Source organism: Sarcophilus harrisii, chromosome 1, assembly GCF_902635505.1.
Source record: "Sarcophilus harrisii chromosome 1, mSarHar1.11, whole genome shotgun sequence".
Classification (NCBI taxonomy): domain Eukaryota; kingdom Metazoa; phylum Chordata; class Mammalia; order Dasyuromorphia; family Dasyuridae; genus Sarcophilus; species Sarcophilus harrisii.
Window position 1 is genome coordinate 630,298,569 of NC_045426.1, and position 21,923 is coordinate 630,320,491.

General features: G+C 34.3%; 1 protein-coding gene across 1 annotated transcript in view; it reads right to left on the reverse strand.

Annotated features, from left to right (window-relative positions):
* The window catches only part of FAM135B (family with sequence similarity 135 member B), a 412,962-nt gene that overhangs the window by 299,794 nt on the left and 91,245 nt on the right, over positions 1–21,923 (reverse strand). The gene's annotated exons all lie outside the window — the stretch shown is intronic.

Genomic DNA, 21,923 nt, shown 5'->3' on the forward strand with positions numbered 1-21,923 from the left:
TTTACTGAGTGTGTGAAAGAGGTAGGTGGGAAGGTTATCAGATCTGCATTCTAGGAAAATCACTTTAGTGACTAAAGGGAAAATGAATTAGAATTCAGAGAAACTTGAGGTAGGTGGACTTACCAATAGACTATTATAATAGTCTAGAAACAAGATGATGTGGGCCTGTACCAGAATGATAGACATGTCAGAGGAGAGAAGGGGACATATGGGAAAGATGCTGCTAAGGTGAAATTGAAAGGTGTTGGCAACAGATTGGCTATAGGAGTGAAGAAGCTGATAAGGTCATCAAGTAAAATAGAATAAAGACAAAAGACGGACCTAGAGCAGAACCCTGTAGATCACCTAGAGTTAAAGGACATTATCCAAATAGTAAACCAGCAAAGGAGATTAAAAAGGAATGATGAGATGGGTGGAATGAGAACCAAGAGAAAGTGATGTACTGAAAATCTAAAGAGAAAAGAATATCAAATGAGGCGAGAGTGATCAATAGTAATATAGGTTGCAGAGAGGTTCAATAATGAGGATTGAGGAAAAGGTCATTGGATTTGGTCGTTTAAGAGATAACTGGTATCTTTGGAAAGAATAGGTTTGATGGAATCATAAAGTCAGAAACTATATTGTAAGAGATGAGAAGAGAGGGAGAAAAAAGAAAATGGAGACATATTGTTGGTGACCTTGTTGAGAAGTTTAATTACCAAGGGTAGAAGACATAGAGAATGATAGCAAAGATGGAAGAATGAAGAGAAGGTTTTTTTGGAGGATGAGGAGACATGAACATACTTTTTCACTATAGGGAAAAAGTCAGTAGAAGGAGAGCAATTGAAAATTTGTGATAGAGTGGGAATGACAGAGGTGGCAATCTTTTGGAGGAGTTGAAATAGAATAGGAATGCTTGAATGAAGGGTTAACCTTGGGAGAAAGTAAGGCCATATGAAACAAGTGTGAAGGAAGAAATAATGGTTAAAGACATATGCATAATATTGATTTAGGAGAGGGGAAAAGGAACCCATGGCAAATTAGTGAAGAGGGAACTCATGGTGAATGACCTCAATTTTTTTTTTCAAAATATAGGGCAAGGATCTCAACTAAAAAAGTGAAGAGAGGGGGACTCATGAAAGGTTTAAGAATGGATGAAAAGGTTTGGAAGAGTCACTGTGGAGATTGGGATAAGGAGTTGATAAGAAGTATAATAGGATGCTTATCAGCAATGAGAGCACAGTTAAGTTTGTATTAACATGCAACATCTTATGTAGGTTCAGAACAGGGAGTTGATGCTACCAAAAGCATACTCCTAAATAAATCTCAGTACCAGTTGGATTACATTCTGGAGTGTGGAAAGAGGGATACAATGAACTTGGTAAAAAAAAAAAAAAAATCATTCAGGATCCAATTGTAAATTTGTCTTGATCTATATCTTGCCACTGGATCCAGATGGTTTTAGAGGGGAAAGTGAGGCAGGTGACCTTGCCCAGCCCTTTCTCACTTAAATCCAGTTCACTTGCATGTCATGGCATCACTTCCCTGATTTTATGATCCTCTTTGAGAAGGAAAGACAAAAACCAACAAAATGCTTTAAAAGCTAAATAGAAGAATTTATATTTGATCAGAAAGGCAATAGGGAGCTGGAGCTGGTTAAGTAGGAGAATTACTTGGTTGGAAAATCACTTTCCATCATAAGTGGGGAAGAAGGGCTGGCTTGGAAAGCAGCTTGAGAAAGGACCAGTTAGAAAGCTCTTTCAACAGTCTAGACTAGAGATTCCTTTTACAAATGAGATTCATTACACAGATATTACATGGCAATAGTTGGATTAGAACTCATGTCCTCTTGTCAGCTTTGTACTTTGGATATGGAAAATTCACTAATGAGACTAGCTAGGTGGCACAATGGTTAAAGTATAGGATTTTGAGTCAGGAAGACTTGAATCCAAATCCAGCCTCAAATACAAGCTATGTATTCTTGGACAAATTACTTAACTTTACCTCAGTTTACTTGTCTGTAAAATGAGCTAGAGAAAGAAATAGCAAACTCTTCTAGTATCTCTGCCAAAGAAAACTTCTAAAAGGGTCAGACATGACAGGAAACAAACAACAATAAAATGAGAACAGTAAATTCCATTCCAATTCAAAGCCAGGAGCTGTGAAAAAATCATCTGTCACTCTGATATTCCACAGAGGAAATTGTATTTGAAAAGCAGTCCTAAGTCAACCCAAGGTATTCAAAATTTCTATACAGCTACATTTGCACCCTAGCGATTTTTGGCTATTTGTCAACTATCAGGACTTGTCAATGGGGTTCAATAGGATAAAAAGAAGTATCAAGCTGGCAGACTCAGGAAGTCACTATTTGATAGAAAAGAAAGTGGGACATTTTGGTCATTAGAATGAAGAGAGCAGTTAGGGAAAAGAATTCCTAAATCCTTTTAACAAAGTACCAGAGCTATTAAAACCACAAGAACTCTCAAGAGGAATAATTTGAACAGCTTGGGGATGGGAAAGAGGAGAAAAGCAGGCAACACTCCGGGAGCCTTCAATTCTACTCTCCCATTTCTGAGAGTATAAATTGCCCTAGAATACCATATGTTATACAATCACCAGGATCTAACTCTTCCACTTCACCCTCTTTTAAAACTCTAAGGCACAGACTCCAAATTGGGTTGGGGGAAAGCCAGAGTTTCTCGGTAGAAATCTTTCAATTTGACTTTTAAAGCAATTCCAGTCTCTGTGTGGCAAACTTTGGGATGATAAGGACAAATGGGATGAGTAAATGGAGGGAATACCTAAATCAAGAAATCACATACCCACTGAAGTACCAGTCAAAGCAAGAAAAGGCTTTAGATATTCTGTATTCCTAAAACTTTATTTTATAGATAAGATATAGATATTTTATATATGAGATAAGATTATAAAATAGAACTACAACTCAATGGAGTGTCACTTGCCTACATACAACTAGTTCAATCAATCAGTAAATATTTACTGGTTGTTGTTCAGTCATGTTTGCCTCTTCCTTACCCCATTTGGGGTTTTTCTAGTAAAGATACTGCAGTGGTTTGCCATTTCCTTCTCCAGCTTATTTTACAGATGTGGAAATTGAGGCAAACAGGGGTAAGTAATTTGCCCGAGGTCACAGAGCTAGTTAGTGTATAAGGACAAATTTGAATTCAAGAAGATGAGTTTTCCTGACTCCAGGACTGGTTCTCTATCCAGTGTGCCACCTAGTTGCCCTAAACATATATTAAGAATCTATTGTGTGCCAGACATTGTATGAAGCACTAGGAATACAAAAAAATGCATAAGATACTCCTTAACTTTCAAGAAATGTATAATCTAAAAGGAAAGACAGCATGGAATAATATACAAATCAAATTACACTGAGATATATAGCTATGATAAATAGGAATCAATAAAGGGAGGGAAAACCCTGGAATTAAGAGAGGTGTTAGATTGGACAATGTCCCAAGTCCTCTGGTTTGAATCCCATTGATTTTTCCCAAATTTTAGAAAAAAAAATAGTGGCGAGGTAAAGTATATTCAGTAGAAAGCAACTAGAGATGGAGACCATGCTGTATGAAGGTGAGTTAAAGGAACTAGAGATGTTTAATCTGGAGAAGAAAAAGATACTTAAGGATTATTTTCAAGTACAAGCAAATGAAATTATATTTGTTATATTCAGCTGAAGAAGACAAATAGGGCAGATGATTGCATATTCTAAATTACTTTATGGAGTCTGGATCACCACTTGTCAGAAATGGTGTTCTCTGTCTATGTAGGGGTCAATCGCTTGAAGTCTCAATACTATCATTCTGTTAAAAAGGAGTAATTAGTATAACTGGTAGATATGATTAGTTCCAATAAGATACAGGATAGTATTGTGAATGATAACACTAGACCTGGAAGGAAAACATATTTAAATCCTGCTTCACACTCTTATTAGTTTTGTCATATAGCGTCCCTCAGTCTGTTTCCTCATTTGTAAATTTAGATTTAGATTTAATGGCTGATTTGAAGCTCCTTTTCAACTCTACATATATGATCTATGATCTCAGTGATGGAGAATATATTATGAGGAAATATTCCACCACACTGTTCAGTATATAGTGTCTCAAAGGATTTCCCTTAAATTTTTAATAATTTATCTTAGTTTTATCTACTAAGGTCAAGTAGAAAAAATGAAGTAACTCCTTGACAAATTTGAAAACAATTAACTTTGTCTAAGATACAGCTTCTTCTAGATTAAAAAAAAAAAAATCTCATTTTTCAGCAGTTCTTTAGAAATATTATTTCAAGTTCTCCAAAAATCTTAATTGACTTCCTTGTCCATATTCCCTTAAAGTTCCTATAATTGATATTATAGATGGGATATTCCCTCCTGGTTATGATTTTGAGTTTCTGTATTTCACCACTATTCCCCTGCCATGTTTTTCAGCTCCTCTTTTGTTGTCTTTCTCCTTGAGAATCTAACCTCTTTGAAGGGAAGGGCTAGACTTTGCTGTTTTGTTTTCTTTTGGGGTTTGGGGGCAATATTCATACTCTTAATGCTTAGCACAGTGTTTAGTATGTAGTAAGGACTTAGTAAATATTTTGTAACCTTGACTTTTCTTAATATAATTAGGCTATACCTGAGACAATTAACCTCCCTTTGTCATGGACATAAGAAATCTATTAAGGCTACTAGATAAAGATGCTAAGCCTCCTTTTGTTTTAAAAATAATATTGACAATAGGAAACTACCACAAGTTCTTGAGTTCATGTCAATTAATGAGGACAAAATGATTTGCTTATCTTCTGAGAATCTGCAAAATCTCAAAGCTGAAAATTGCCAACTTTAAATAAATCATTTCTGACTAATTTGAAAAAATATAAACCTACTGCAGAGATCAAAAGGACCGAGATTGTGAGGCATTGACCTAGATCCTCCTGTTGTCTGTTGTCTATTATAGCTCATGAATTTGGAAGAAAATACTATTTCATGCGAGAACAGAGAGCTCTTCAAAGCTGCATTTTACATTTCTCCATCCTGATGCATAGCTTCACAATTAAGCTTTTTGCAGGCCCTGTATAATTGCTCTAGATAATACCAACTGTTTCTAAGACTGAGGTGTCATTTGTCACTGAATACAAGTTTGGACATTTCATGAAAGTATTTAGGCCCTGAAGAATATGTCATATAGTAGAAGAGAGTCTTCTCTGTTTTCTCCTTTCTCACTCTCCTCTTTAAGCTAATTGCTAAGTTGAGTCTAAACAGACCAGCTGAAACCATGACCCTCTGGGGAATGGAGTCAGGGAAGATAAGTGATAAAGGATTCCAGCACACTCTGGCTACAGAAATAACAATTGGCCCTGAAGCTAGTGGAAAGTTTACTGAATCAGGAATCATCAAATCTATGTTTCAGTCCCTACTCTACCACTTGCTATAGCTAGTCAATTAAGCTTTCTATATCTTAGTTTCTTGAGCTCTGAAATGATCTTAATATTATTAATATTATTTATTTATCAAGGATTTTGGGAGTATCAAGTGATAAAATGTATTTACAGACCACTTTGGATTATAAAAAATAAGTTGTAATTATATTTACTAGTTAACTGAAGGCTGAGAAAAGCCAATCACAGGATATCAAAAACCAGTCATTAAATGCAGGTTTGAGGATGAGGGACTGAAAAAGAAAATGATTAGCTTAAATATAAGGGGACCTCCCTGAGAACCAGGATATTTATTCTTGGTCAACTGATGAAATCAAATTTCTTGCAATACCTAAAGTCGTGAACTTGTTCCTCAGGCTAATGGAAGAGAAGGTGCTTTTTTTTTTGTGGGGAGGGGTCCTAATAGCATCAATCTGAATGTAACTCATTTCCCTAAAAGTCCCTCACCTCAAGGAATTATTTTGGTTAATAAAGCATTGTTCTTGGCTAGAGAGAGAAGTGATTGAAATGGCTTATTAAAGGCAATCACATCACCAAGGCCCAAAGCCCTTACTGTTGACTATTTATCCTATAATAACCTTCCACTTAAAAAATGCATCATTGTCAAAAATCCCATTATTATTATGCCATAGACTCACCTCTACCATGACCTTACCTTTCTCTCTTACTCAAATGTTATTTGGCCCCTGTGGAGGTTGTCTAATACTTATCTTCTTGTTTCCCCTCCCTCCCTTCCTCTTTCTTAAAAAGTGTGGAAATCCATCAATGGGAATCTCAAAATATTTCATGAAAAGCAGCAGAAGAGGGACTGTTTCTGACAAAACCAGACAAATCAATTAATTGATCTCTGGCACGCAAGGATAATTTTATTTCCTAGTCTATTAAAGAATATCAGAGCTGGTGAGCTAATTTTCACTGGAGGACGATCTGTCATCAGTCATTAGTCAGGGAAGTGGAGAATGAGGATGGAAACTTGAAACTAATTTCTCTTCCTTAAGTCACTTCACTTCTGCAACCTTTCTAACTCCTGGGGTGGAGGTTGGGTGAAACCAGTAATATTCTTTTACCTCCTCTACTACTTTTCTTACAGACTTATTGACTTCGTTTCTACTTCATTGAACTTCTTTCATACTTCATTACATTTGATTCATAAAATAATCCTATAAGGTAGGCAAGAAAAATGTCACCCCAATTTTGTATATGAGGAAATGAAGCCCCACAAACTCTAAAAGATTTGCCTTTTGTGTAACAAAAACACCTTGTGTAACAAAAACACCTTGTGTAACAACACACCTTGTAAATAGAAGAAACAGGATTCAATTCCTCCTAATTCTAAGATGATAATTTGCATTCTGTACTCCTATTCAAAGATTATTACTCATTAGAACAATTTTTAAAAAATATATTTCAATCTATAACTTTGAGTGTAAAAATATAGAATGCAGGTTCTACTTCTACCTTCTCCCAAACAAACAGCATATGTACGTGATTTTAAAAAACAGTAATGAATTTCATTTTTTTTTTGTTGTTTGAGATTTCTGAAAAGGAAGTCTTATGAGGTTGCATTATTGTAGGGGAATGAGTGCAACTTTAAGGCAGAGGAAGACTTATCTATTCTGTCATGCTTTGCAGATAAAATTTTGTATATTATACCAGGCAATGAATAACTTTAAGGAATAAATGGAAGGAATGATCTGTTTCCCATGATAATGACAGGGCACTAGGATAAGTAAAGAAGAAAAGGTGGAGAATGATGAGAATATTTCTTAGGAAGTTTCATTGCATTCAAGTAACAAAGATTTAGTTATCTAGTACTCTAAGGTTAATGAAGCCCAAATTTCTCTCATCATCTACAGTGTTGTGAATAGAGAAGGAACTTAATGAAAGTTTGCCACTGAACAAATCTTGAAGGTAAATGATATAAGGAAATGATATAATTGTAAATAAATCCCTATTTTACAGATGAACAACTTGAGGTTCAAAGAGATTAAATGAGTTAGCACAAAGTCATCCAGTCAAGTACAGAAAAATTACCCAGTCAAGCAGAGGTGAAATATTTATTTCGAATTTTCTGACCATCAAATCCAGTATTCTCAAGAGAGCGGCTACTATTATTTTTAATGAAACAGAATAATTATCAATAATGAGGTTAATAAAATATTCTTAATATAAAATTCCCACTTTTAGAAATAAATTATAATGAATATTTTAGTCATATGAAGAGTGCTTATAAAATGTGTCCCTGAAGTCAGAAGATCTGGTATCAAATATATATGATACAACTGCTATGAACTTGGCCCTGGGCCTCAGTTTCCCCATCTGTAATTTAACACAAATGGCCTTTAAAGTTCCTTTTAGCACTAGAACTACAATCCTATAATCTTATATATCACTGATTCTCTTAAATAAGTGAGGCTATTCCCATGTAATAGTGCTTATAATTACTTATAAACACCCACTCTACTAGTCTCCCTTTCCATATACATATAATCCTCATCTATATGGGAGTAAAAATAGGGAGTCAGAGTAGAATCTTCTGTCTATTTGACAACAGCCAGGAGACAAATGTTTAGGAGGAGTCAACCAATAATTTGTCAATAATCATTTCTTAATACCTTATTATGCACTAGCTACTGTGTGTACTCAGCAAAAGAGATATTCAGAAATATGACTCTTCCCTCTCAAGAAATTCAAATACTAATAAGGGAAACAATCTGCAAACAACTATGTATGTATAGATATTTATAATAAATTGGAGGAAGCTCTACGGAGAAAAGAAGGGAAGAAAAAAGAAGAAAAAGAATGAGAAGAGGAGAAAGACAAGAGACAGAGAGGGAGATAGGAATAAAGACAAAGAGACAAGAGACAGACAGAAAAGTCAGACAATCATCCATCTATGGAATATGTTCCTTAATGCTTAAGGAAACCAAGAGATCAAAGGAAAAACATTCCAAGCATGAGAGACAACCTAAGCAAATATATGGAATGGGAGCTGCAGTGTCCCTGTTAGGAGGAACTGAGTCACAGGGCAAAAGATAGGGACTGAAGTATATGGCACTTAAAAAGATGGAAGTTTGCATTTTATCTCCAGGGAAAGATGCAGGGATTCAGAATTCATAACAATTTGGTGAAGAAAACAAAAAGTTTATCTCCATAAAGGGGAGCAGTTAGCTCTAGAGAAATGGGAATGCTGAGGAGGTAATTAATGCCTCCTTGCTGATAAGCTGCTAATTAAAGTCTTTTGACACTTGAAAGGGGGAGGGGAAGCTGGTTAAAACTTTATTGTTGAGGTGCAGGCATTGGTTCTGAAGCCCCAAAGCAGGAAGTCCTGCCTGAATAAGCAGAATCCAGATGGTTTTTGATATTAATAAGAGATTCCCTCTGAGTGAAAGTTGTTTGCTCCTCAGCTCTGCTACTGAATGCAAACAGCTGAAGTTCAGTAATACTCTAGTGACAAGCCACTTATCTGTCAACATGAGAAAATTAATTCCCCTGGGATAAATTTCATTTATCTGGAAAATCCAGTTAACACTTTAAGTGGCAGCCATTTCTCATTTTGTCAAAAATTCTTAATTCTTTTCCCAAAATATTTTAGAAGAGCATAATTAGGTAAGTGAGCTGTGGAGTACAGTATAAAATTAAATTTTATATAAAAATACACAAACATACATATATATGTAATACTTGATTTAAAAATTCATAATCATATGTATATGAATAAGGAATTATGATTCCATCAAGAAGTAATTTTTTAATATTTGTGATGATCTCTTGAAGAACAAGGATTGCCTTCTTTCTTTGTAATTATGTGCACAACATTTAATGTTTATTTGACTGACTAACTGTCCCAATCTCTATGCCAGTTATTCTTTACAAAGTAGACATTAAATGCTTCTTAGTTAAATAATTTAAGTAAAGGAATCAAATATCCCTTTTGATTTTTTTACTTTTCTCACCAGAGGTCTAAAATCCAGTGATGTCAAACTTAAATCAAACACAGGGCTACTAAACTGTACATAAGGAAAACCACATATTAATGTTACCTATGTTCCATTGTATTTTTATCTTACTAAATATCCTTACTTATACTTTAATCTCTTGCTGACCTTAAATAGCACTATTGGCCCCAGCTTCTTAAACTGTCGGGTCTTATAAAAGAATGTGGGGATAGTGAAAGTATGATTTATCAGCAAATATTCGATTTATATACCTATTTTATATCTCTATATATACAATGTCAGCTAAAATCTTCTCAGACAAAAAGGGGTCACAAGTAAAAAACAGTTCAGAAGCCCTGCTACAGGCTAAAGGCCCTAACAATTCTGATCTACGTTTTTGTTTTGTTTTGTTTTGCTTTTTTGTTTTGTTTTGCTTTGTTTTGCTTTGTTTTGTTTTGTTTAACCAAAAATTCAGTTAATGATTAGCATCTAGCATACTGGATAGAGAACCCACTTTAATATCTAAAACAATTTCAAATACAGCCTCAGACAATTCCAGAGCAATAAGCCACAGAATAATTGCATATTTCTATAGATGGAACAACTTTCTTCACTCAGAGTTTCAATTAAGTTTCTTGAATGGGAAAAATAAATAGTAGTCCAAGTTAATCTCTCACTCATTTCAGCACTGGCTTCAAGAGCATTTAAGCCAGTTGGTCATCATCTATTGTTTGAAAACATCCAATAATAGAGATCTTAGCAGCATGTTGTTGCTATTGTTTGTCAAAGTCAACTGTGATATCAGGGAAATGATGCTATGACATTCAAGGGAGCTGGATTTGAGTGAGGGAAGCTGTGCAAAGTCACCAGTCTCACTTTTTCCTCCAGAATCATCTGGGTCCAGTGGCCATAGACTTAAACCAAACTGTCAGTCAAATCAATCCATAAGTAGCTTTAAGTGCTTATTGTCATTCATCATGCTAAGTACTTAATGTACAAAGAAAGCCAAAAACATATTCATAGCACTCAAGAATCTAATGTGGAGACAATATAAAAAAAAAATATATCATGCCCTTTACACACAAGATGTGGTGGCTACATGGAGCAGTGGATATAGCACCTAGCCTGGAGTCAGAAAAATCTGAGCTCAAATCCAGTCTCAGACATTTAACTAGTTATGTGACTCTGGAAAAAGTTATTTAACTTTTTGGCTTCAGTTTTCTCATCTGTAAAATGAATCAAAGAAGGAAATGGCAAACTTCTCTGGTGATTTTGCCAAAAAAAACCCCAAAAAACCCAAATGGGTTCATAAGGAATCAGAAAGGACTGAAATTGAAAATCTATGTGTCTATATATAAAATAGACATAGGTTATATACATGCACATATGTGTGTATATATAATATATATATATATATATATATATATATATATATATTATATATATACACACACACACTTCTGTGCATATGCCCATCATATATAATGTGTTTTTCTACATTATATACATTTTAAGTTATACACATATATCTATATCTATATACCAGACATGGAGCACTAGGGAGCAGGAGCTGCTTTTATATATTATATACATTTTAAATTATACATACAGAAATATGTGTGTATATATATATAGTATATACATACATATATATACACTACACAGTACATCAGAGATAAAGAATGAGGGGGCAGGAGAGTAGGAGGGAATCTGAAAGGGACTCTTTAAGAAAGAATATTTGCTGAGTCTTGAAGGAATACATGAAACACTGTTCAAATCACAGCTCAAGCAATCACTAGTTGTTTGATTCTAGGTAAGATGACATATCCTCTCAATCTATTTACTTGTTAAAATGTAGATGATAATACCTGTCCCATCTATCTTAAAGGCACAAACTAATATCTCAAAAACAATTAAAGGTATTTATGATCTTATTTAAGTGAAATTTTTTGTACTATTTAATTTCATTTTAGTTTATTTTGATGAATAAAAGTAATGGTCTTTGTGTTCACCTCAGAAAAAATAAGTAATTCTCTGAATTCATCCCATAATAAAATATATTACAATCATATATATTTTATAGCCTGTTGGGATGAAATAATTTGTCAAAAAGTAAGGCACTAGAAAAAATGATTAATTATGATCTTAACATATTAAGGGCTAGCCCAATTTATTTCTCATGTTTAGCAAGCTGTTGTTTATATTAACCTAAACTATGATTCTTGGATTTCTGCCCATTGTTCCTATTTCTACCTTTTGGGTCCAGGCAGAACAAATCTATTCCCTCTTTCATGTGGCAGCTCTTCAAATCTTTAAAGAGAGATAGTATGCCCTTCACTGAATCATCTAATTATCACGGTCTGTATTTCCTATGAAAGACAGCCCCAGCTTCAAGGTGAGCTCAGGCAGCTCCAGCTGCCTCAGGCAATCTCACACTACAAGAAATACCTAAAAAAATTCCCCTTTGCAGTATTTGGTGTCAACAGCCTTACAACTACACAAACCTGCAAGGTATTAAGCAAAGGCAGAGTGGCAACCTCTGAGACTTGTTAAATAGGAATACTTTAGTCTTTGATTTCAGAGTCCCTGTTCAATATTGATTCTAAAATGTGGACTGTCTTTGAAGAAGGGAGAGCTTTGGGATAAACAAATCCTGGGGAAATATCTGTGTAAAGAACCATAGAAAGGATATGGAGTCAAGACACTTGGATTTGAGACTGGGCTGCCCCAGTCAGTAGCTCCATGACCTTGAGCAAACTACTTTAAAGTTGGAATGCTAAAAGTCAGTTTCTTTCCCTGGAAACTGAAGAAAATATTGCTCTGTCTGTCTTACTAAGTCTTTGGGAAGATAAAAAATTAGAGTAAATGTTGCTAAAAAGAACCACCACATCATCAAGGATGGCAGTTCATTGTGGTGGATGAATTCTAAGAAGTTTCCTGAGACACTCCAGGGTTAAGTGACTTCTGCTTGGTCTTTCTCTTTCTAAGCTCTCCAAGATTCCAAATCTATGCTATTTCTGGATATTGTGATATCAAAATATTATAATTATATATTTAATTGCATAATCATATTATAATGTCACATATGATAATTTAGAATTCATATACCAATCAAAGATTTATTAAATTCCTACTTCATGTAGGAATTCTAGTTGCTATAAGCACAAAGATATAAAAGAAAATCCCTGCCCTTGAGGAGCTTACATAGTACTTTCTTAGAGACAGGCAGTACCAAAATATTTTTTCCACATATTAAAAATGAGGAAATTGAATCACAGATCCTGTCTAGGATTGAACAGCTAGTTAAGTGTTGAAGTCAAATTTCATGTCTCCTGATAACAAATCTATGATCAGGCATTTAGTTAATGTTTCTTGAATTTAATTCAAAACATTTATGAGTTTAAAAAAAAGATGTCAGTACCAAGTGACATGAATATTGAATAGGGTTAACATTGGGACAGCATTTCAAGTTCCACACCATTTTGTTTCCAACACAGCATATCTTGTCAAAGGCAGGGAAGGTGTTTGCATTCTGGATAAAGCTGGTAAAAATGTGATAGGCCATCTGTTTAGAGGTACAAGGGGCACTCTTTTCAGAAGCAAATGCCAGATGGTAGCTCTCTAGCTGTTAAGAATGAGGAAAGGCAAGGGAAGAATTGTCCTTCCATGCTGCCTCCCACACATTCATATCTCATTACAGGAACCACCAGAGACCCCTGATAGTGAGAAATTGATGTGTAAAAAGACCCCTGGCACTAGTTTGGATTCCCTAATTCTGGATCTAGTTCTGCCAAGGGCTCCCCCTCTAAACTACCTAATATCATTTTAAAATTATATTAATAATAAATCTCCAAAGTACTTTAAAGGTTAAGAATTTTTATACACACTGTGTATATATATATATACACACACACACACTATATTTCCCAACTATAACTCAGAGTCATCTTGCCTAATAAAGGGGAAAACAGGGAAGGTGTAAAATAAAAATTTTTTAAAAATACCAAAATATAAACTAAATACAGCATTATATGAAGAGTTCCACAGTGATAGTTCTTGTCCCAGTAAAGAAGGGAAACAGGTACATTGATCATATGAATAAAAATATAAAAAGAAATATCATATATACTTAAATCATACACACATATATGTATACATACACGTATATGGAAGAAAGAATAAGTGATTCTCATAATCTTTAATTCTAACATTCCATGGAACGTGGGAAATGCATGTGTATGTGTACATGCAAATATGTACATGTATGTATATATGTGACATTCATACATATAGCATATATGAGGTTCTCACTATATCTACCTAATTTACTAAATGCTGAGGAAATACAGAGGGATGAGTAAGACATGGAATTTACTTTCAAAGTGCTTCCATTTTAGCAGATTAGATATTAGATTAGATAGTAGATACACAATATAGTGTAGTAGCAAAATAGTAGTTGCCTTAAAGGAACTTACAATCTATTAGAGAAGCAGGTGATAAAATATTTGCACAAATAACCATGATATAAAATAGAATCTGATTTTCCAGATGACATTACTAATGGCCAAGTTTAGCTCAAAATTTAGTCTTCTGATTGCAAGGTTAGATAGAGTCGGGAGGCTCCTTTCTGTAATAGCATACCATCTCCCATGATTTCATTTCCCCTTTCTGTAAAATGAGAATAAAGATCACAAGCCTAATCCTCACCATCAATTAAAAAACAAATACATAATGCTAACAGATATTAAAAATACACAAAAGTACTTTCTAAGTGCCAAATACTACTAAGGAATAAATATGTGGCATTTTTTTGTTTTGTTTTGTTTGGAGGGGAGAAGATATGGTTTAGACCAGACCATAATTCATTTTTGTAGGAAATAATGATTGTAGTAAAATGATTTCTCTAATTGTATATCTGCTAAGAAGGAGGCTTGCTGCTCTAATAGTCCCAAGTGAAACAATATATGAAATGTACTTTGAAAACCTGAAAAGTGCTAAATAAATATAAGCTATTATTTTGTATTAAGTACATCTTTTTGAGGAGACTCCACAACTTTATTTAACATTGCTGAGGTAGATATCTCAGCTATAAAATGGAGTTTTTAATAATAGATTTAATCTTTATCTCAAGCTGGACACTTATTTGTACCATTGGAATAAAAGAAGAATACATTAGAATGTCAATAGCTTGCCCCACTAACAACCTTAAATACATTTTCTTTCTGAACAAATTCCAAATCATGGGGTGGTGCTATGAATTTCAAATCTTTAGGGGGGGGTAAATTAACAAAAAAGGGGGATGAATTATTATGATTTTATGAATTATTTTGAGACATTTATATGTTTGCTGAATGTTCTGTGGGGCAAAATAAAGTTTTTTATGAATTTCTTTATATGCATTTTTGTGTGTGTGTCCTTAAGATCTTTATAGGACTTAGGACTTTTTTAAACAACACCTGTAAAGACTTCGACATACCCTACATTTAAGTTATTTTTGAGATTTTCTCTGAGTAAAATCCTGAGGGAGACAACAGGAGAGAGTTATTTTATGTGAGGGTCATTCTCAGGATTGGAGAGAGACGGACAATGAGTGATGGTTAATAACAAAAGCATTAAGCTTTGAGGCTGTTCCACTTTAAAAAAAATCATCTTATCCTTACTTCAATCTCTCATATCAGTGGTTTATAAAATCTCAGGCGACTGATGAGTTCCTTGTGAAGCCACATTTGCCACTTTCGACTTTTTCTTTAGAAAACCTCTATTTCCTTAGAACCAATTGTGACTGCATCAGGTAAATTTTATCTTTAGAAACCTCTCACCTCTCTTGAAATTAATTCCCTATTAGAGTCGCAGACCACAGTATCCTATCTATCCTTGCTCTGAATTATTCAAAAACATTTCTTTTAAACTCTAAAGAATGTGCCCTACTATTCCTGGATCATAGTAGTTACAACTTTTCTTTTTAATATGTTTGTAAAATTAGAATACAAATTTAATATAGACTATAAAATTAGTATACTAAATCAGAACTATAAAATTGTTAGTTACTCAACAAGTTCCCTATAAATCCAACTCAACAACAAATAATAAAAAGCTATTCAAGGAACCATTCTGTCCTTTTTTGAGAGAATCAGTCCAGGATAGTTCCTCAATGACACATCCCCCAATTTGTAAACAATAAAATTATAGGGAAGGCAAAATCCTTTATCTCCTTTATCTGCTCTGCTAGAGGTAAAGAGATACACAAATATCCAGGTGGTTGAGATCTCCCAAAACAACTATTAACTTTTGTGCATATGCAAGTTTCAATTTCTTTCATCTCTTTTAGGAAAATATCATTCAGTTCCTACAGTTGGTCTGGTGGCCCACAATATATACTACCAATATACCATCTCTACCTATCAACTCCTATTTTTTTTAATTTAAAAATTCTCTCCACCATGGCTTCACCCTTGTTTAATGGATTTCAACATAAGGAATTATCTTGAATACAAGGATACTTTACCTCCCTTTCTACTTAATTTATTCTTCTTGAATAAAGTATGTCCTTGCACTTGAATCATAGGCTTCATCTTGCCAAGTTTCAGTGATAACTATGAGAAATATGACCCCTGAATTGCAAATTATTGCTCACTTTGCATATTACTTATTCTATGTGCATAAATGTACAGCCACTTAAGTCCATGAGCAATTCTTCTGTTCCTTTTACTACTTAAATGTTCCCATAAATTACTAAGCACTTCAACGATCATCCCCCTTTCCAGTCTTAAGTTCTTTCCTCTGCAGTTTCTGGTATAACCACTCTATCTAGAGATATCCCACTTCCCCTCCCTTTTTAGTATAAATCTTTCTTAATCAAATTAACTGGTTTCCAGCCAGATGCATTTGTTCTGACCTTCTTGGCCTCTCTCCTTGACCAGGGACTCTTTCTGTGTCCTCCAAAGACCTAATACAGTGATTTAAAGTCTTTCTCTTTTTTAATTTGCAAAGAAATTTCTCTCCCCTTCTCTAATGGAGTGGGCCAAGTATAGGGGTTCCTTTCCCAAGCAAGGGTCTTACCTAGAGTGGATTTTCTTTAATTTCTAAACAGAAATTGGCTTTCCCAGTTGGGTAGAGTCCCATCCTACCTATTTAAAAAACACTTGTCTTGGAGGTAACGAGTAATCTTATCATCCACCTATGTCCTTCAGACAGTGACCTTTTCTGCAGTTGGTTCTCAATAAAAATGGGAGGAAAAGATAGATCACAATTTAATAACTAGTTTTTAATATAATAATATAACCTTATTTTCTCTTATTTCTTTGCTGATAGTCATATCAGTTTCACCAGGTTGTTTTTCAGTTCTGAAACTGTCTATTCTAATCATCTCCCTTTTCTTCTTAGATTTCAAGAATTCTTTAAAATCCTAGTCAAAGTCCTACCTTTTACAAGAAAACCTTTCCCATCCAAAAACTTAGTGACTTCCCTCTGCAAACTACCTCTAATTTGTCTAGTATATAACTATAATATACAGTATATAACTAAATAAGTATATAACTTATTTGCACACAGTTTCTTGCATATTATGATCTACATTAGACAAATCATGAGCTCATTGGGAGCTTTCTTTATGTTTGTCTTTCTGTCTCTTTCTCCTTATCTCTTCCCTTGTCTCTCCTTCCTTCCCTTTCCCTGTCCCTTCTCTTTCCTCTCTTTTTTCCTTACTTTCTCTCTCTCTCTTATCCCTTTATTTCCCCCCCTTTTTTGTATTAATAACATTTAGTCCAATGTCTGGCACATTGGAGGAATTGATGCTTATTGAATGACAGACTTGCTGATCCCATCAACTCCTAAGGCTTCATTGATCAATCCCTCTCTTAATGACCATTCACTCAGAGGCTAGCCAAATTGATTTTTCTAAAGCACAGGACTGACCATGTCACTTTCCTCTTAAAAAGTTTCATTGACTTCCCACTGGATTTCAGTGTACAACTACAAACTCTTCTGGTAGACAATTAAATCCTTTCAAATTCTGGCTCCAGAAACTTTTAAGGAAAGCTGTGAAAAAGGAAAGCTTTCCAAATATGGAACACAACCTACAAGGCAGTGGAATAGAGGATTCATCTTAAAGAATAGAGACCATTTTGACTAGCACATAGAACATTAGGAAGGGATATGAAGTGAAATCTTTGCAGGATAATTCCAAATATTCTCCCCCAAAGACTCTGAGATGTAGTCAATGTTGACTGTCTGCTCTTTGGCATATAGGGCATCCTATATGCAGAGGTCTGTTATGAACAATTTATACCTGGAGAATCAATTGTTAAATTTTCACTGTGAGCCATTTATGCCTTCTTAATTAGTACATTTAAACACTATAAATCAAGAATCAATTCATTATTCTGTTGATTGTCTAGACTTAAGAAAGAGACAGAGAAAATGTCAATAATGGAAATGAAATGTAAAAGTATCTTGATCCTCAATTGATAAATAGTCAAAGGATATGAACAAATCATTTGCAGATAAAGAACTTTAAAGCCATCTGTAGTCATATGAAACAATGCTCTAAATCACTATTGGTTATAAAAAATGCAAATTAAAACTTATCTGAGATATCACCTCACACCTATTAACTAAGATGACAGGAAAAAATAATGATAAATATTGGATAAGATGTGGGGAAACTGGGCTTTTCTATATAGCCCTTTGGGGTATAAAACTGCATACCCTTTGATCTAACAGTGTCACTATTAAGTCTCCTAAAGAAATCATAAAAGATGGAAAAGAACCCATATATGCAAAAATTTTATATTAGCTCTTTTGGGGTAACAAGAATTGGAAAATGAGTAAATGCCCATCAATTGGGGAATAGCTGAGAAGTTATGCTATATGAAAGTAACAATATCCTTTTTCTATACAAAATGAACAAGTTAATTTTAGAAAAATCTGCAAAGATTTCCATGAACTGATATTTAGTGAAGAAAGCAGAAACAGGAAACCACTGTATATAGCAACAACAAACCTCTCTCATCCTACCCCCCAACAAGAAGTTCTTAAACATTTATCAGGTTACCCTTGCCTCATCTCCATGCCTTTGAATAAACTGTTATCCTCTTTATGATATACTCTCTTTCCTCAAATCTATCTTTTGGCTGCCTTCAAAGTTAAGCTCAAGTACTATTTCCTTCAAGATAATTTTTATTTTCACAGTTATCAGCATACCTACAAAATTACTTTTATTCATTCCTGTATAACTTTTATTTACTTACTTGTGAACATGTTTAAAAAAGTAATAATACATAATATAAGAGAGTTTCACTTTTATATTGCTAGTCCCCATGTCTTGATTAGTAGTGGAATTATCTTTCTCATTTTATCTACTGTTCTCCCTATCCAAATACCTCAGTAGCAGCTTGGAATTTGAGAAATTAATTCACATTAGAATAGAAATGTCTGATAAAGTAATATTTTTCCATTCATAAGATCAGAGATCCCTAGGGTTGGAATGTACAAAGAGACTGACCAGCTGATACATTACATACAACCATCCATTACTTAGCATCAGCTAAATAAACTCTCCTTAAAAACCCATAATGACTGGAAACTCACTATCTCAAAAGGTAGAGCTCATTCCATTTTCAGACACATTTAATTGTCAAGAATACTTGTATAGTCTTGTATTTCCTCAATAAGAATTAGCCAATTTAGTCACTTATTAATAAACCACATTGTACTAGATACTATTTTGGGCATGGAGGATCTAAAAAGAAGAAAAATAATCCTTATCTTCAAAGGAACCTAGGGAATACAATGAGTAATGGAGTTCTCTTTCAAAGAAGGGATTAAGTACTAACAAGGAAGTCAGTCAGTAGAGGTATTAGATAAGAGGTGGTACATGATTTGAACCTTGAAGGAAGCTGGGCAGAGGTGAAAAAGGAAAGCATTCCAGGGATGGGAGTTGGTCTGTACAAAAGATGGGAAGTGGGAGATGTGGAAGATTGGCTTTAGGTAGCCACAATGACCAGAACACAGTGTGGATGAAGGGGGTCAAGGTGCAAGAAGCCTGGAAAGTTAGGTTGCAGCTAAGCTGAGAAGGGTTTTAAATGTCAGGTTGTATACTATCTATACTATGTATTTCTCAATTTGACAAAGTCATACATATTATTCAGAATTATTCTCTAATAGTTTAATGGGATAGAAAATAAGTTCATTGGGAATAAAAAATTAATTCTTTATATTCTATGCACTTAATAGACATCTAATAAATACTTGGTTGTGAATTAAATAATTGGTCTTTAACTTGTAACAACTTTGTAAGATTTTTGAGGGTTGGCAATGTCTTTAACTATTTCTGAATTCCTCTCTTCAATTCCCCCAAACCCTACCTCTCTCATTGTATGCCGCATGATTCTGGGCACATGGCCAATGTCAGTAAAGACTTATTGATTGATATCTGAACCAACTCCCATATGGGAATTCAAAGAGATATTCCTTAGCTTCAAAATGTAACCTGCTTCTTAAAGTTCATCACATATTTCAGGGTCTTGTTCCTGACCTAGAGAGTACCATGGTCTTCAAAAAGATGACTTTGGACTCTTTTAGGCTCTAAGAATATTCAAAAGAACACTAGGTTTACAGTGGAAAGAAGTGAGCTCAAAACACAAATTATGGTTACTAGCTTGTAACCCATGTGACCCATGGAAAAATGATTTAATCGTTTCCTTATCTTGCTTAATGGTGATAATAATATGCTAGTTATACCAAAGGGTTATTATAAAAAGATATTTTTATTATAAAATACTAAGTAAATGTGAGTTATTATACATTATATATACTTTATTATTATAAGTAAAGAGATACCTCCCACCTAACCCCCACTTTCCCATACTTCTCTTTTATGTGTGTGTGTGTGTATATATATATACATATATATATATATATATATAATATATATATATATATATATTTATCAACCTCTGGGATTGTAAAAAAGGGAACTGAAAATTCATAAGGAGAAATATTGGGATATTATTTGCTGACTATGACAGTCACATATTAATGCTGAAAGTGTTGCTAATCTGGTTATATTTTCTGATTCCTAGGAATTTGATTCTCTCTACTCCAATAGCCTCATCACTGAATAAAGATGCCAGGAAAACTTTATATCTTCCTTTTTCGTTATCTTTTTGCTTCCCATGTGGTTCTTTGCATAAGACTTTCCAGAAGACATATCACAAAAGGGCACTGCCAGGATTTTTCCATCTTGTCCTTCTTTAAGTTTTAAAAAGACTTTCCCCCATGAGGGTTGTGAACAACTTCATTGTTAGTTAATGTGTTGCTTGCCACACTGAACCTTTCATTACCAGGATTTGTAGCACATTTCACAGTGTAGGACCAAGAACTGGGGCTGGTGTAATGTGGCTGCCAATTTAAGGATGGTAGAAATGGTCTACTGGACTGCTTACTTTCACCTAATTCTTTGTATTAAAACAAACAAACAAACCCCAAACACTTTCCTTTTGGAAGTGTTTCACTTAAGTCACTATCAGGAGTCTAAAATTCAAATCTAAGAAGCTCTGATTATTCTGTTACCAGGCTAACACAGCACAGAATCATATAGTGTTTTAAACATTGCAAGGTACACTCTTCAATGTAACTCTGTAATATCAGTAGGTTATTATCTCATTTGAGAAATTAGGAAACTAAAACACAGCAATTTATTGTCACATAGTAGTGTTAAGCCCCAAAGCTGCAACTTGATCTCAAGGGTCCTGAATCCAGGTCCAGTGCCCTTTTCATTATGTCATACTGACTCCCTTATCTTGACCTACCTGAACCTTTAATAACAAATTCAATATTCTCTTAGCGATTGACAATAAGGTATAATTTATGGCAATATTTATCTGGCTGCCTTGTGTTATCTTCTAAAATCAGAGATATTTTAACAGGATCAACAATTCCAACAAACTGCCTCATAAGGTTTTGTTTATTTGAGGACTTCAAGGATCTGTGATTTCATTAATGTAGTAATTCACCCACTAATGGGATCATAACTCCTCTATATTTGAACAGTCTTCATGAGTAGTTGTGCCAAAAATATCCATCCTTCAATTGCTACTAGGAGTGATAAGCTCAATGGCCTAAAGGCCATACATTTCTTTCTTTCTTTCTTTTTCTTTTTCTTTCTCTTTCTTTCTTTCTTTCTTTTTCTTTCTTTTTCTTTCTTTCTTTCTTTCTTTCTTTCTTTCTTTCTTTCTTTCTTTCCTTTTTGCTGAGGCAATTGGAGCTAAGTGACTTGCCCAAGGTCACACACAGCCAGGGAGTGTTAAGTGTCTGGGGCAGATTTGAAATATTCTCCTGACTTCAGTGCTGGTGCATACATTCAATTCCAGGAAATTATTTGTCCAATTTTCCAGCTTAGTAAGATTTGCTAGATCTTAGAATTTTTTAGAATATTAACAACAACAGCAATAACAATAATTTCTTTTTCTTTCTTTCCTGTTTCTTTTTGTTTGTTTCTTCCACCTCCTCCTCCTCATCCACCTCTTTACTTCCACCTCTTCTTTCTCTTCCTCTTTCTCT